Raw genomic sequence first — 18,601 nt, 5'->3', positions numbered from 1 at the left:
GATAATGGACTATTGCAAACTATTTGTCTAAAATAAAAAACATGCAATATTGCAGCTTCACAATTCCTACAGCTTTCTCTTGTCTGTAAGTATTTTATGTGCCAAAGCAAAACAAAGGGTTAGCTACAAAAATACATCATTATAGTGCATCATCATCTCAGCACTGGGCATATGTGAATAGGGGGCAGGGAGTTCAAAGAGTAAGCACAATTCTTATTGAAGGATCTTCTTGCAATCATAGGGCTGCAGGCTCTAAAGACTACAACAAACACTTTATTCAGCAATATTGCATTAAGAATTATTCTCTTTAGTTTTCTGAATAACAGGTTGCCTCATGCTTTTAACTCTTGATAACTTGGTGTATTCTGGGATTTTTAAACAAGCAACAGTCAAGTGATTCTTAGTTTGTGAGTTCAGACAAGGGTTGTAGAAGTACTGGTATTGTAAAGCACCAGGACTTTTTGGGGCCCCATGTAAACATCCCAAAAAGGTATTTCCCCTCTGAAAAACAAAAAGATTCCATTGTGAAGGGGTAACATAAAATCCCACAGGCATAGCCTAAGGTAGGGGTCCCCAACCTTTTTTACCCGTGAGACACATTTAAATTTAAAAAACAAGTCTCCAGGGGTGCAAAAAAATGGGCTGTAATTATCTTTTGGTAGCCCATATGTGGACTGGCAGCCTAAAGAAGGCTCTGTTTTACAGTACACATGGTTTTTATGAAACTAAATATTGCTTTCTAGCCAGGAATTCAAAAATAAGCATCTGCTTTGAGGCCATAGAGAGCAACATCCAAGGGGTCGGAGAGCAACAGGTTTCAAAATTGTGGTAGCTGCACTTTAGACTGAGGGAACCCTGCTGCACTGGTGCTTTGAGCCAACATGCACAGGTGCAAGGAGTAGCTTTAGACACAAGTACTTTTAAGAAATAAATCCCCATGACCATATCTGCAGTTGCACTTAGTACATGAGCCATCATGTGTGCTTAAAGGAATTGTTCAGTGTGAAAATAAAAACTGGGTAAATAGATAGGCTGTGCAAAATATATATACAAAATATAGTTAGTTAGCCAAAAATGTAATGTATAAAGGCTGGAGTGATTTGATGTATAACAAGTCAGTCAGAGCACTACTTCCTGCTTTTCAGCTCTCTTGGTTTACACTGACTGGTTACCCTGGCTACCAGACAGTAACCAATCAGAGACTTGAGGGGGGGGCCACATGGGTCATATCTGTTGCTTTTGAATCTGAGCTGAATGCTGAGGGTCAATTACAAACTCACTGAACAGAAATGTACCATGTGGCCCCCCTTCAAGTCGCTGACTAACTCAGAGTTATAGAGCTGAAAAGCAGGAAGTTGGATTCTGGCTGTTTTATTAGACATCTGTTCACTCCAGCCTTTATATATTACATTTTTGGCTAACTAACTATATTAGAAACATTTTTTATTTTGCACAGCCTATCCATTTACCCAGTTTTTATTTTCACACTGAACTATTCCTTTAAGGGCAGCACGGTAAATTGAACAATAAAACATATTGCTCTAAGTCCATGTGGGTCTGTGCGTCAATCTCACAATGATATGAATAGCTGCTAGAATATTGCTAGGGAGGTAGGTTAAGAAAAAAGTGTAGGGTCAGTGTCAGAAATTACCATTCACCCATGGCCCACTCATAGAACAGATAGATGTAAAATATATTTTGTTATACTTCTATGGTGAAATGGGCTGTGGACTCTGAATTTAAATGGTTACACCCTTTTTAGGAGGGACAGAGGGACTAAGAAAGGTGGAGGAGTGTGTTTGTGTGTAAAGCCTGAATTAAAGCTGGAACTGGAAGTCTTTAAAATGCTGTTTAATAAATATACATGTCAGTATATTCCCCTTGTAAGCAAGGAACATTGTTGCAAAAGAAAACTGTTGTGGTTCAATAGAAGTGTCGGTGTTGAGGTGGGTAAGAAAAGACGTGCTTTTAAGTCTTTCAAGTTAGCTGGGACAGCCATATCATTTATAAGGAGGCCAATAAATCATGCAAAAAATTGATATGGAAAAGGGTATTGCAGCAAGCAATACCAGGAATTCTAAATTATTTTTTAAATATGTAAATAGTAAAAAAATGAAGCAGGAAGGGGTGGGACCCTTCATATCACAGGGGGGTCAGCTGGTTGATGAGAACAGAAAAAAGCAGAGATTCTGAACTCTTATTTTTCATCTGTCTACACAAATGAGAAACCAGTTAGTGAATAATCCCAATGCTAGTAAAACAACTGTGTTGCATGGTTCACGCATGAGGAAATTCAAAAGATACTAGGACTGGATGGTATTCATCCCAGGGTACTTAGAAAATTAGCTCTGTGATTGCCAAACTGCTTTACTTAATTTTTCAAGATTCATTGAGGTCGGTATGGTACCAAGAAAATTGCGTATTGCTAATGTGGCGCACTATTCAAAAATCAATCCCATTCTCAGCCTTGAAACTATAGGCCGGTTAGTCAGTGGTTAGTCAATGGTAGGAAAGCTTTTCAAAGGGGTATTAGGGGATAAGATACTGGACTTCATTGCAAATCATAATACTGAGTTTCTGCCAGCATGGTTTTATGCGTAATAGAGCTTGCCAGACTAATTTAATTTCCTTTTATGAGAAGGTGAACAGGGAGATCAATTCTGGAAAGGCAGTGGATGCGATCGACTTTGCTAAAGCATTTGATACAGTGTCACACAGAAGGTTACTGGTAAAATTAAGGAATGTTGGCCTGGAACATAGTATTTGTACCTGGATAGAGAAGTGTGGTGGTAAATGGAACATTTTCTAATTGGACCAGTGCTGTTAGTGGAGTACCGCAGGGCTCTGTATTTAGTGCTTTGCTTTTCAACTTGTTTATTATTGACCTGGCTGTGGGCATTGAAAGTACTGTTTTTATTTATGCTGATGATACTAAATTGTGCAGAACTATAGGTTCCATGCAGGATGCTGCCACTTTGCAGAGGGATTTGACTGGGCAGCAAACTGGAAAATGAGGTTCAATGTTAATAAATGCAAGCTTATGCACTTTGGCAAAAATAATATAAATGCAAGTTATACACTAAATGGCAGTGTGTTGGGCATTTCCTTAACTGAGAATGATCTAGGGGTTTATGTGGATAATAATTCTGGGCCGTATCATTCTGTGGCCACTAAAGCAAATAAAGTACTGTCTTGCTTATCAAAAGGGCATAAACTAAAGGAATTAAAACATAATTTTGCCTCTTTAAAGGTGCCTGGTAAGGCCTCATCTGGGGTATGCTGTGAAGATTTGGGCTCCAGACATAATTATACTTTACTAATATTTTAAAGGACATTATAGACAAAAACATTGGACATTTTTACCCATAAAGAGGATCACCACACTAGAGGACACCCCTTCAGACTAGAGGAAAAGAACTTTCATTTGATGCAGTGTAGGTGATTCTTCACAGTGAGGTTGTGGAATACACTGCTGGATGATGTTGTGATGGCCGATTTTGTTAACGCCTTTAAGATTGGCTTGGATGATTTCTCAGACAAGCATATTATCCAAGGCTATTATGATACTAAAATCGATAGTTAGTGTATCAGTATATATAGTTTATGTGAGTGTATGTAGGGGTCAGTGTGTGTATGTATGGATGGTGGGTTTTCATTCGGATGAGTTGAACTTGATGGACATGGTCTTTTTCAACCCAATCTAACTATGTAGCTAACTATGTAACTATGTAAAATATGAAAGTTGATAGGAAGTGTTCTATAGTAAGACCCACTACAGTATGGAACTGGAACTCTCTGAACAAAACGTGTAAACTCTCTCATTCTTTCTAGGCCAAGCTCTACAGCAATAGCACTCCATCCAACAAAACTGGGGCCCTTGGCCTGTCTTTCCCTACACAAGATGGTTGTCATTCCCTGCACGAATAGCCTTCAACATCAGTACAGCCACTCTTCATACTAAAGTGCCCCAGATATCTAGGGCACTTTAGTATGAAGAGTGGCTGACTGAGGGGTCCATTTACTAAAGTGCGTTAAAAATATTCGCACAATATATAGACAGAATTTTCGCCAAATATTTTATCACCAGTTTACTAACCTGCGGTAAATATAAATTTGCAAATTTTCTTGCTCAAGAATAATTGTTTGCCAGTTATCGAATTCACTGAAAATAACGCTACACATTAATGGCCGGTTTGCTAAACAGCGAAATGTGCTAAAGAAAAAATTAACGCCAGAATATTCGCCACCTATGTAGTGGCGTAAAAGTATATTTTTCGCCAGAAAATTCTCAAGGGGCAGGAAATATGCCATAATACTCTTTTTTTTACCCATCATTTTTTGCTGACAGGAGAGAGATCTGTAGCTATTTTTCCACTTTTATTTAACTTGTTCATTAATGACTTAGGGGAGGGTGTTGTAAGTAATGTATCAGTGTTTGCAGATGACACAAAATTATCCAGCCCATTTAATTCCATCCAGGATGTGGCATCCTTGCAACAGGATCTTGACAAACTGGCAATCTGGGCAGCTAAGTGGCAAATGAGATTCAATGTTGATAAATGTAAAGTCATGCACCTGGGATGTAAAAATATCCAAGCCACTTAATGAGACTGCACTAGGCAAATTCATAATGGAAAAGGACCTTGGAGTCCTTGTAGATGATAAACTTGGCTGTAGCAAGCAATGCCAGTCGGCAGCATCAAGGGCAAATAAGGTCTTGAGCTGTATTAAAAGGGGCATAGAGTCACGGGAGGAGGGGGTCATTCTTCCACTGTATAGAGCACTTGTAAGGCCCCATCTAGAATATGCCATACAGTTTTGGTCTCCAAAACTCAAACAGGACATTATTGTATTAGAGAGGGTACAGAGAAGGGCAACTAAGCTGGTAAAAGGTATGGAAAATCTTAGCTGTGAGAAAAGATGAGCCAAATTGGGGATGTTCACACTGGAGAAGAGGCGCTTAAGGGGTTATATGATAACTATGTATAAATATATAAGGGGATCATATAATAATCTCTCTAATTCTTTATTTACCAGTAGGTCTTTCCAGCTGACACGAGGTCACCCATTCCGATTAGAAGAAAAGAGGTTCCGCCGAAATATTCGGAAGGTTTTTTTTTTGCAGTGAGAGCTGTGAAGATGTGGAATTCTCTCCCTGAATCAGTTTTAAAGGCTGATACATTAGATAGCCTTAAGAAGGAGTTGGATAGCTTTTTAGCAAGTGAGGGAATACAGGGTTATGGGAGATAGCTCATAGTACAAGTTGATCCAGGGACTAGTCCAATTGCCATTTTGGAGTCAGGAAGGAATTTTTCCCCATCTGAGGCAAATTGGAGAGGCTTCAGATGGGTTTTTTGCCTTCCTCTGGATCAACTGGCAGATAGGTAGTTAATAAAAAGAAAAAAAAGGTTGAACTCGATGGACATGTGTCTTTTTTCAACCTTACTTACTATGTTACTATATTACTATGTATTTCTGACAGGTAGTTTTGGCTTCTGCTTCTATCTGTTGCAACAGCAGCAGTTTCAGCTCAGAGGCATATTATTGGCAATGGGCATCACAGTCCAAGGATTCGTCAGCCTCTACGCTTTTTTGGTTTCAGTGATTGGCTACATTAAATTGTGCATTTCTATGAAGCAAAGAGATTGACTGGTATTATTTCTTGTTCATATGATCAGGGCAGCCATCAGGGGGGGCAGGGGGGAGAGTTGTAGGGTTCCCCGAGGGTAATGGGGCCCTGGCCACGCCGCACTTTCTTTAATAGCCGGGCCCCCCTGCTTTCTGAGAGCTGCTGACTTCGGGAAGGCAGGGCGGGAGCACAATGGGAGGTATCTTCTGTTCATTACTTCCCCTTATTGTTCACTGAGTTTAAGTCCCGGTTGAGCTGCTCAGGGATTGGATAGCTGAGGTTTGAACTTCTCCTCCAGCTCATCCAATCACTATGCAGCTTTACCAGGACTTGAAATTCTGTGACCAATAAGGGAAGAAAATGCTGTCATTGGAAGAAGATGCAGCCACCTGTGCTCCCTTCTGTAGTTAGCAGCTCACTGACAGCAGGTGGGCCACACTAATGAAGTAAGTGTAACATGGCAGGGCCCCCCTAAAGGTAACCCTTTGTGGTCCCAGTCGTGTGGTGGGGCCCTGGGCACCAAATTATTTTTAAACTTCTGGGGGGGGCAAGTTTTTTTACATGGACGTTTAAGGGGGGCCTTGGCCACCAATTTTCTTATAATGTGGGGGGGAGGGCCACCAATTTTTTTTCTCCATGTGGGGTCCTAGCCACCAATATTTTTTAATGGGGGGCCCTGACCACAAATGTGTTTTTCAATGGGGGGGGCCCTGACCACCAATATTTTTTTATTAACATTTGGGAACCATAGCCACCAATGTTTTTTTTTTTTAGTGTGTGGTGGGGGGTGGACCTGTGGGGTGGGGAGGGCGGACCTGTAGGTGGGGCTTGTGGTGGGCGCAGCCCAGGGGGCCCAGGAAATTTTTTTCGGCTGGGGCCCTGCAATTTCTGATGGCGGCCCTGCATATGATTCTATTGGCAGAAGGGTTTATATGATGCACACATGATTGGTGTTACTCTGGTAATGTTGTTGGATGGTATAATCATCAGTCAATGCATTTCTGGCCATAAATGTCACAGTAAAAATTGCCATAATAACCGTCATAAAACAATACCGCTAACGTAAGCTGGTTCTTTAACGTAGTTACTGCAAGTGATCTCAATGACTTCTGAGCGCATCGCTGTTTATTAAACTTAGTCGCTGCGAATATTCTGGCGGAAAAATATTCACAGCGATAACATCCGGAAACTTAAAGTCAGATTTACCCCACTTTAGTAAATGGACCCCTGATTATCATATTATACAAATAAACTTAGATTGACTTAGTTTAGTAGCATGGTTTCAAGGTGCTGTGGTGAAGTCCTAGGGTTTGCAAAATATTTGCCTAGGTTTCATCTAACACTCTATATTATTACAGCAAAGGGGGGCAACTCCCTATTAATGGCTATCGTTTTGAAAATTCATTGTTCACAAGACCATATGTGTGGTTTTCATGTGTCTCTATTTGGCCATGTAGTGTATACATAACAGGGGACAACTGATTAACAGGCAAATAAGTTTTCATTAAGATGGTATAATAATGTGACTGATATCCTGTAATAAAGTCAGCCCTGTACACCCACCGCTGCAACCCTCACCTGTGTGTATGTTGAAATAAAGCCAAAAACTTTTGCACGAACGATGTTGTCCCCATATGGTATCCTGGATCGACGCCGAATATGCGAGAGTACTGTTTGTCCTGCATTGAATGCCGGCGTGGAGTAACCGGCGTCTCGCACAGGCTGCGGCTAGGAAGACACAGCATTTCCGGGTGAGCTTCGATGCGAACCGCATCATTTTTTGTTTAGTTATCCTGAAATAAACACCTCTCCAAATACCAGTATTGTATTTTATCTAGGCCTCCCCAATATTAACCTAAGGAGTAATAGGGATATAGTGTTATGTTTGTTTTGGAAGAATTCAGATTTTGCTTGTTCTGCTGATATGGCTAGCATATTATCAGTTGTTTTCTTTCAGTATCAAGTCTAGTGACAGGTATTTGTATTGGGAGTGATCTGTGGATAACTATTGCCACCCCACCCCTTTAATGCTTCTGAATATGTTCCCCTCCATTCACTTTAGACATAAATCTCTGAAAAGGAATTTAATTATTAGAAAGGTGGATAGAGTAATCTGTCGTAAGGACCTTTCATGCCAAACAGTCTGCTGCTTGCCTGGTGCTAGGGTTTGGCATATGGTGGAACAAGTGGACAGATTATTGGGAGGGACTGGGGAAGACCTGGCGGTCTTGGAATATATAGTTACCAATGACAAAGATAGAGGAGGTTGTGAAGTCCTCAAGAAAATTACCTTGGAAGCACTCACCCTAAACTTTATAAAGATATTTCCTGTGCCACGAGCAACGTTAAGAAGACAGCAGGAGCTTGGGGAGATTAATACATGGCTGAGAGATTGGTGTAGGGAGGAGGGTTTTGGGATTTTTGAGAACTGGGCTGATTTCTCAATTGGCTACAGGCTATTTTCCAGGTATGGGCTACACCTCAGTGCAGTTGCTTTGGGGAAGAAGATGGCTAGAGGGTTGGAGAAGATTTTAAACTAGGCCAATGGGGGGGAGGGGGGGTCAGTAAAGGGGTTCAGTAAAGGATTCATTGGAAGACAGGTTAGATGAGGTAGTGGGCAAAGGAAGGCATAATGGGGGAGGAGATATGGTTGGGGGAACTGTTAAGAACAGGGACGACCACATGTCAATATTTATTAAATGTATGTTTGCAAATGTAAGGAGTTTGACTGGCAAAATGGGAGAGCTGGAGTGGCTGAATGAGTCACATGACTGGGCAGTTAATATCAGCGGCTATACTTTGTTTCGGAGGGACAGAGGCAATAGAAAAGGAGGAGGGGTATGCCAGTATTTAAAAGCTAACATAAAGGAGGAGGTGATGTTAGAAAATTAGTGGGTGGAAGTCTTATGGGTGGAGCTCTTCACCAATTGTAAAGAGTCCAGCAAATTATTTGTAGGAATATGCTATAGACCCCCTAATGTAAGTGAGGAGGAGGCCAAGCTCCTGATGCAAATAGAAAAGGCAGGTAGTTTGGGGGAAAGTAATGATAATGGGGGATTTTAATTACCCAGATATTGACTGAAGCAACAGTACAGCCAGGACAGTTAATGGGAACATGTTTCTAAACTTGTTGAATGACAATTTTATGGCACAAGTTGTTGAGGAGCCAACCAGAAAAAATGCTATTCTGTATCTAGTGATCTTTAATGACCCAGCATGTATAACAAATGTGCAAGTAATTGAACCCCTGGGTAATAGTGACCATAATGTTATATCATGTAATGTCTGGTGTAAAAACCAAATATACACCGGGACAACAAAAACCCTGAATTTCAGAAAAGCTCATTTTAGAGCCGTAAAGGAACAGTTCAGTGTAAAAATTAAAACTGGGTAAATAGGCTGTGCAAAATAAAAAATGTTTCTAGTCTAGTGTGGGATAGTGTTCTGGCAATTATGTTAGAAATCCAGTCACTCCAGCCTTTATGCATTACATTTTTGCCTAATTATCTATATTGAAAACATGCTTTATTTTCTCAGCCTATCTATTTACCCAGTTTTAATTTTTATACTGAACAATTCCATTAAGGGCTGCTCTTCAGAGCGTAGATTGGAGCATTGTGTTTTCTGCTTTTTTCTACACAGAACAGCAATGGTTGACATTTAAAATGATTTTATGATTTTATATTGTTACTGTTCTCAATTTATTTCCTTAAGAAGTAAATGTAAAAGCATCAAGAACCACCCTAAAGAAGTTATTAGGAAAGAAGAGAAAGGCATTTGAAAACTACAAGTCTATGGGGACAGAAGCTGCGTTTAAATTAAACACTATAATAAATGTTGTAAAATGCAATGTGGAAGGCAAAGATAGTAAATGATGAGTGCATTGCGGCAGAGTCTGTCTAATCCCAAAATGTTTTTTAAGTATTCTAATAGTAAAAAGATGTGGTTTGAGAGTGTTGCTCCTTTAAATAACGGTACAGGTATGGTTGTAACATATACAGAAAAGGCAAATGTGCTAAATCAATTATTTTCTTCGGTGTATACAATAGAACAGTGCTGTCCAACTGGCGACCCCCTCTTGTGTGGCCCCCACATGAGTGTGCCTGCTGTGACTGCTTACCATGTGTAAACTTTAAAAGGTATCACTACAGTGTTTACACCTCAAATTCCGACTGTAATCCCCTGTATTGTTTACACCTCTAATCCCCCCTTTATTGTTCACACTTGTGACAATTCTATTATTCACACCCCTAAAGCCCTATACTGTTTACACCTTAGACCCAGATTGAAACTGCCCACATTGTTCACCTGTTCACACCTTATAAAACTGCTGATAGCTTTTCCTGTCACCACCTGTGACCTGCCTGCCCTATGCTCCCTGTGTCTGCCATACTCTGCCTGTCCTATGCTCCTTGTGTGTGCCATACTCTGCCTGCCCTATGCTCCCTGTGTGTGCCATACTTTGTCTCCTCTATGCTATCTGGGGCCCCAAGTGTTTACTTGTGTGCTGGGTGTTGATATGCTATCCACAGGGGATGATGAGGCATATGGATTGAAGGGTAACCTTAATGCCTATGACTAAGTGCTGGGTAAGCATGAAACGCGTTAGGCGTTAGAGGGGATGTCTCTCATGTATTTTAACTATTGATGTAAATAAAGTATATTTTTTTACTTATTAGCATGCCTTGGAGAATTTATTGAGTTTTTCGTTATACCTCTGTTTGGTCACTAGAGGTCTCCGGCATGCATTCAATTAATGTTTACTGGCTCCACTTCCAATTTGATTCTAATAGTAACTTTAATATGACACATTTTTCATATAGTAGTGATATCCCTGCAGTGAGCACCAACTTGCATGGTCTTTAAAGTTCTTGTGGTTTAAAGTAGGTGTGGTTTAAAAACAAGGAGTGGTGAACATTGGCTTCCATTTCCGGCACTCCACCATGTAGGCCAAAAAAGTCCGGCCCTCGGTACCACAGAATTTGGAAAGCACTGCAATAGAGAATTCAGAGTTCTTTAATAAAAATTAATGTGAACAAGGCACCAGGGCCAGATGGCATGCACCCCAGGCTTCTAAGAGTGCTTAGTTCAGTTTTAAACTGACCTCAATTTCTGAGTTTCTCAGATTCACTTTCATCTGTCATCTGTGGTGGGCACATTATTTGAAGCGTTGTTAAAAGATTACAAATTTTGTCCTGGTGAATGACATTATGAGCAGCAATCACCATGGCTTTATGAAGGATAGGTCATGTCAGACAAATTTGATTGCTGTTTATAATGAAGTTAGTAAGATGCTGGACAGCAGGGGAGCAGTAGATGTGATCTATTTAGATTTTGCCAAAGTGTTTGATACTGTGCCCCACAAGCGACGGCTTTCTAAACTAAGGCCGGTTGGGTTTAATGAAGTCATTTGCACATGGATAGGAAACTGGCTACAAGATCGGGTACAGAGGGTGGTTGTTAATGATACATTCTCTACTTTGAGTAAGGTTCTTAGTGGGGTCCCTTAGGGCTTGGTATTGGGTCCACTTTTATATAACTTGTTCATTAATGACTCAATGTTGATAAATGTAAAGTCATGCACCTGGGATGAAAATATCCAAGCCACTTATACCCTTAATGGGACTGCGATAGGCAAATCCATAATGGAAAAGGACCTTGGAGTCCTTGTAGATAATAAACTTGGCTGTAGCAAGCAATACCAGTCAGCAGTGTCAAGGGCAAATAAGGTCTTGAACGGAGGAGGGGGTTATTCTTCTACTGTTCAGAATGCTGGTAAGAGCCCATCTAGAATATGCCGTACAGTTTTGGTCACCAATGCTCAAACAGGACATTATTGATTTAGAGAGGTTGCAGAGAAGGGCAACTAAGCTGGTAAAAGAAATGGAAAAGGAAAGACTGGCTAATTTGGGGTTGTTCACACTGGAGAAGAGGCGCTTAAGGGGTGATACAGTATGATAACTGTTTATAAATATATAAGGGGATCATAATAATCTCTCTAATGCTTTATTTACCAGTAGGTCTTTCCAGCTGACACAAGGTCACCCATTCCGAGGTTCCAACTAAATATTCGTAAGGGTTTTTTTACAGTGAAACTGTGAAGATGTGGAATTCTCTCTCTATATCAGTCGTACAGGCTGATACATTAGATAGCTTTAAGAAGGGGTTGGATGGCTTTTTAGCAAGGGAGGAAATACAGGGTTATGGAAGATAGCTCATAGTACAAGTTGATCCAAGGACTGGTCTGAGTCAGGAAGGATTTTCCCCCCTCTGAGGCAAATTGGAGAGGCTTCAAATGTGTTTTTTTGCCTTCCTCTGGATCAACTAGCAGTTAGGCAGGTTATATATGGACTTAAAAGGTTGAACTTGATGGACGTGTCTTCTTTCAACCTAACTTACTATATGTGTACTATGTATGGCTAATATTGTGACATAATCTAAAGCTATTGCAAATATATTGTAATTTCAATAGGCAAATGATCACAAGTTATTTAGCTTCACTGGAAGACCAAAGACCCCATTAGGCTGCATCCCACTCACTGCTTATGCTCAACATATTGTCCCACAGAGTAGGCGGTGATCTTTCATTTTGCTGCATAAGATACTAATCACGTCCTATCACCTCACCTGCTCGTTGTGCTCACTAGTAGCCCCTGTATTATCAGTGAGTGTAGTGGATTTCAACATTTACATTAAAATATTGATGTGATGTAAGCCTAATAGAACTTAGGCAAAATATTACACTTCAATACAAGAATAATGACAAGGTCATAACTACAGAGGAAGCAGACACCGTGGTTGCAGGGGGTCCAGGAGTGTAGAGGGCCCAGTAAGGCTCATATTAAAGGGGAACTCCGGCTTTCAAACCATAATTTGATAAAGAGGCCCACATAACGCAGAAACCCCTAATATATCCATCACAGTTACCTGTTTCTTCAAAAGTATGAATAAATGCAATTTTCTATGCTGAAATCCAGCTGTTTAACAGTTCTTCTCTTTCTGCATCATTTGAATTCCTGGCAGGGAAGGAGGGACTAAAACACTGATGTTACAAATTGTAACAACTTCTCCACAGCTTACAGACAGCATGCAGGAACTAGATAACCCAAAATGCATTGCACTGTGATGTTCCTTTCCTTATTGAATTCACATATGCAAGGAATTGTGGGGTTTGGAGGATACAGGCTAAGGACAGCTGGCTGTTGATACAAAGTAACAGTAGTCAGTCAGCTCAGCAAAGTAGTCAGAGAGATCAGCAAGAGAGCAGAGGGCTAGACTTAGGGAACTGTCTGGAACCATTAAAAATCATGAAAAGTCTTCTTATTTTTTAAATGAGTTGCTTGAAATTATGTTTACTTTTCAAAAAGCTTAAGTTATATTTTTTTGGCGTTCCCCTTTAATGTGCAATATATCTTGATAGAATAGATAAACTTATCAAAACTTTTGTAAGACCTGCGAAGGAGGCAGCAAATTATTGGAAATCAACATGGCAGTTTACCCGAGAATAAGGGTGAAAGCAACAGAGATCGTTTAGTAGGAGGCTTTAGCTGCCCATTAAATGAGAACAAAATAGGAAGGAAAAAACTAGGACATCCCCTTTAATGACCAAAAATGCTAATTTAATGGATAATACAGTTCTTAAAATGAGAAGCAAATTGAAACCATTAAATACCCTGTATGTGCCAGAAAAAAGGAAAACAAAACAAATGACACAAAGGGCAGAAACTCTTTATGGTGAGTTCAGTTTCTTTCTGTAGCAGTTAATGGCAAGCGAGGTGACAGAAGAAGGGGAGACTGCTCTTTCATTCAGTCCATTCAAATGTATTTGAGAGCTGTCTTTATAAGGCAAAATTAATGATTTTTTCACAATGAAGTAAAATGAGGATAGCAATTTCAAGTTTTTTATATTTTCTACTCATTACAAGCTCAAATAAACAATTTGGCACCAAACCCTTATTTTAACATTCACAAATTGTTGCAATGTGACAAAATATATTTACAATACATGATAAGATAATCCGAAAAATAGTTAATTTCATGAAAAAAAAGAGAAAGGATAGCCACTGAGCCCATCTAATAACACATGCTTTGTAAGGGTACAATTTACAGTTATTGACACTTTTTATTACAGGTATGGGACCTGTTATCCAGAATGCTCGGGACCTGGGGTTTTCCGGATAACGGATATTTCCGTAATTTGGGTCTTCATGACTTAGGTCTTCTAGAAATTAATTTAAACATTAAATAAACCCAATAGGCTGGTTTTGCTTCCAATAAGGATTAATTATATCTTAGTTTGGATCAAGTACAAGCTACTGTTTTATTATTAAAGAGAAAAAAGGAAATCATTTTTAAAAATTTGGATTATTTGGATAAAATGGAGTCTATGGGAGACCATTCTGTAATTCGGAGCTTTCTGGATATCGGGTTTCCGGATAAGGGATCCTATACCTGTACTGATCTTTCCATTCCGGCCCTCTCCTATTCATATTCCTATCTCTTATTCATATCAGTGCATGGTTTCTAGGGTAAATGACCCTAGCAACTGGATTGCTGAAATTGCAAATTGGAAAGCTTCTGAGTAAAAAGATAAATAACTCACAGACCACAAATAATAAAAACATGAGAACCAATTGCAAATTGTCTCATTACATCACTCTCTATATCATACTAAAAGTTAATTTAGGGGCAGATTCACTAAGGGTCGAATATCGAGGGTTAATTAACCCTCGATATTCGACTAGGAATTGAAATCCTTCGACTTCGAATATCGAAGTCGAAAGATTTAGCGCAAATAGTTTGATCGAATGATTGAAGGATAATTCCTTCGATCGAACGATTAAATCCTTCGAATCGAACGATTCGAAGGATTTAAATCCAACGATCGAAGGAATATCCTTTGATGAAAAAAGTTAGCCAAGCCTATGGGGACCTTCCCCATAGGCTAACATTGACTTCGGTAGCTTTTAGATGGCGAACTAGGGGGTCGAAGTATTTTTTAAAGAGACAGTACTTCGACTATCGAATGGTCGAATAGTCAAACGATTTTTACTTCGAATCCTTCGATTCGAAGTCGTAGTCGAAGGTCGAAGTAGCCCATTCGATGGTCAAAGTAGCCCAGAAAAACTTCGAAAAAGTGTTTTTAACTTCGAATCCTTCACTTGAAGTTAGTGAATCGGCCCCCAAATGTTGACCAACCCCTTTTAAGTTCACTAGGGTGCATGCAGACTTTTACCCAACTGTGGATAGTTTACTTCATTTTGCAGCAGGCTTTCACCTTAGTACTCAATGCACGTCCATATAACTAGACATTCATTCTAGCAGAAACAATACAGTGCTGGTACACTGGAGGGCGACAATGACACACTAAATGCCAAATTTAAATGTTTTTTCTGTTTGGCTTCTTTTAAAACAAAAATATATTCTTTTCATGTGCGTGATGTGAGTACTGCTCAGTCTTTATTATAGGTAAATAATAGGAATGTTTAGTATGCATTTACACTCCCTATCTATTATTATTCTTTAATTATACAGCACCAATTTATTCCACATTGCTAAATAGATAATTATTCAATCATTGGTAATCACTGATATATATATATATATATATATATATATATATATATATATATATATATATATATATATATATTGATACACTGAGAGGCTAGATGAGAACCTTGGAACTGGAAATTTGGCTGTATTAGTGCAGAGAGCACTATAGATCTCATTGCACTAGCGATGCAGCCCCCTTTGACTTACTCCAATGCTAATTTTTTAAGTGCGGTGCGGGAATTGGACTGGCATGAGGGCTGTTGCCTCAGGCAGCAACTGCCCCAGGCTCACCCCTGGGGGAAATACAATGGGACATACATTATGCCACTTTAATGTTGGGATAACTTTAACTTTATAATGGAGATTGTATTGCATTCTGATAATTGCTGTTATTAAAGGCTGTGGCATATGAGCTGAAATGCATATCACCATGTAAGTTTAAAGATGATATTAAGGGGGTTATTTATTAAGCTCCTAATTTTTCTGGTCTGACTTTTAGAGGGGGAAAATACAATTTTTTGGAGGAAAAAAACCTAAAATTTTTCAGGATTTATTAAAGTCCAATGGTGTAAAAAGTCAGACAAAAAAGTACTCCAACTCAGACCTCCAGAGAACATGTTAAAGTCAATGGCAGATGTCCCGTTAACAATTGGAAGATTTTCAGAGATAATAAATATCTCTTCTAAAATTCTTGGAAAATTGCATTTTTTCAGCTCACTGTTTTCTCCAAATCAGCCAGTTAATATAAATGCTCTTCATTTTAGATAGGACAATGATTAAAGGCGTATTACCTAAAATTAACCTATTTATTTAAAGAGATGAAGGTGAGCAGGAATGTGTTAATGCTGACAGGGCTTATGGATATCCTGATCACCTCTGCTGTTTCAGGAACAAGCACATATCTTGAAAATGTAAATAACAGAGGAGCTCCCAAGGGGAATAAAGTGCATATCTTGTCTTACAAGTGTAAAGGTCATCATACAATTTTCCATATGGTTTCAAAAGAAAAACAAAATAACTGTTATGTGGATGCTGCATCCTTTTCCGGCTTACATGTATGCAAACATTCCCCTTGGCAACACTTTAAAGAAAAAATACCTTATAGACAAGTATGATATATGAGATAACAGACTAAGCACTGTATTCATTTAAAAAACTGCATGTAAACTATATCTACATATGACAGTTATTACTGTACTGTTAACTGTATAGACAGCGATTTGTATTAGTGTTGACTGATTACTTAATTCATCAGTAGGTCTATTTTAAAATTTAGTAGCCATCCCTTTACCTAATAAAATAAAATGTAATTTAAAGGAACTTTACAAATTAACAGGTTTTTAAAGTTATTTGTAAATATATTTTCTATAATAGCAGTATTAGCTTATCCCTGTCTCTAGATCTGCCTATTTAAACAATATTGCAAAAGGCAAACTCTCGTCCAGTAAGTCTTGTTAATCAGCTGGCTTCTTTTACATTGTTTCAGATGTCAGGACCACCAGGGCAGAGAAGAAAGAGACACTTAGGGGGTTATTTACTAAAACTCAACTTTCACTTTATATATAAAAAAGAAAAAATTACCAAGCTCCCAAACCCAAATCCCCTTAATTTACCAATAAAACTTCTCTAAAAAAATTGTTGAGACAAAATCGAGCGTCAATTTGAATCGTGTAACTTTTACAAATTGTCGCTCCGAAAACTCCAATTTATCGAATATTTGCACCGAAAACTTTAATTTATTGGGTTATCAAAAACCAGCGCAAACAGCCTGAGAATCCTGAAGGCACAAAATGTTCCAAATGTTGAAGGGACCATCTGCCATTGACTTCTACGTGATTTAGACGTTTTTTAGTTGGAGTATATTCAGATTAGAATTTTTAGATGCTTCAGAGCATAATAGATCTTTAAAAAAATGAATTTTTCTTCTAAAAATTCAAGTTTTTCCCTTTTAAAAGCATGGGACCTGTTATCCAGAATGCTTGGGACCTGGGGTTTTCCATTTAACAGATTTTTCTAACCCAATAGGCTTTGTTTTGTTTCCAATAAGGATTAATTATATATTAATTTGGATCAAGCACAATGTATTGTTTTATTATTACAGAGAAAAAGGAAATAATTTTTTAAAATTTGAATTATTTGGATCAAATGGAGTCTATGAGAGATGGCCTTCCTGTAACTCAGAGCTTTTTAGATAATGGGTTTCCTGTACTTTATTGTAGTACTTTACTATTACTATTTATTGTAGTACTTTACTAATATTATTATTAATACATTTATAAAGCACCAACATAGTCCACAGCACTGTACAATGAGACATTAGACAGCAACAGATATGATCTTTCATACCATAACTGAAAGAGGCATTAATCAATCCAGACATCTATTTCTACCACTGTGAGATTCATTCCACCCCTGGAGTAGATTTAAGGCCTAACTGGCATGGGAAAATGAGAAGCTAAATCTACTTCATTAAAAATATGTAAAATTCGGCATACATCCCCAAAAGTGTAATAATTTGTTTCTCTTTCCTTGGCAAGTTAAAATGTTTTTGGTTGGATAAATGAGATGAAAATAAAGCTTTTTTCCCTGATCAAGTTTAATACTGAAAAATGTCAAGTATTTTATTCTAAGAATTATAAATGAGATCAGTCTTGTAACTGAAGTTGATAGACATTATAACATATCAATCAGATTTCCATTTTTCAGTCACAATAAAAAACAAAAAATAAGAGATTTAAACAATATTAACACGTGAAATGTCTAGAGAGAAAATGCAAAGACTCATTATGAATTCACTTTATCCAAAGTGGCCCTTTGCGATGTGACTGGCTGATATCCAGTGGCTTTTTAATAGGAAGTAGTGAAAACACATCACTGAGTCATAGGTCTCTTAAAAACCATACTCAATACTCACTACAGTACAGATCTCACCTAATCCCTTGTATACCCTGTTCAGCCACAAATGACTTTCCTTTGCAATCAGCTATGTATCTTGCTAAATGTCCTTACAATATACTTTCATTAAAACACTTTCCTAACAGTAAGGTAAGTTTTAATACATGTAAAAATTGTAAACTACAGTATATACAGTTGTGTTCAGAATAATAGCAGTGTGTTTTAAAAAAAGTGAATAAACTCAAAATCCTTATAATAGCTTTTATTTCCATACACGCAAATGCATTAGGAACACTGTACATTCTATTCCAAATCAAAACATGAAGAAAAATGTATCACATTTGTATTATTCCTTTACGGAAAGTGAAGAAAAGGGAATATTACGCTCTTCCAAAAAATAGCAGTGTCTGCAATCTTCTTTACGAACTCAAGCATTCACTGTATAACCTGAAAAATGTTTCAATATTTTTCTTTCCTATGAATCACTGAACTGATATTGAGTTGTATAACCACTATTTCTGA

This window comes from Xenopus laevis, chromosome 6S (genome assembly GCF_017654675.1).
Source record: "Xenopus laevis strain J_2021 chromosome 6S, Xenopus_laevis_v10.1, whole genome shotgun sequence".
NCBI lineage: Eukaryota > Metazoa > Chordata > Amphibia > Anura > Pipidae > Xenopus > Xenopus laevis.
Note: the sequence above shows the minus strand (reverse complement) of the source record.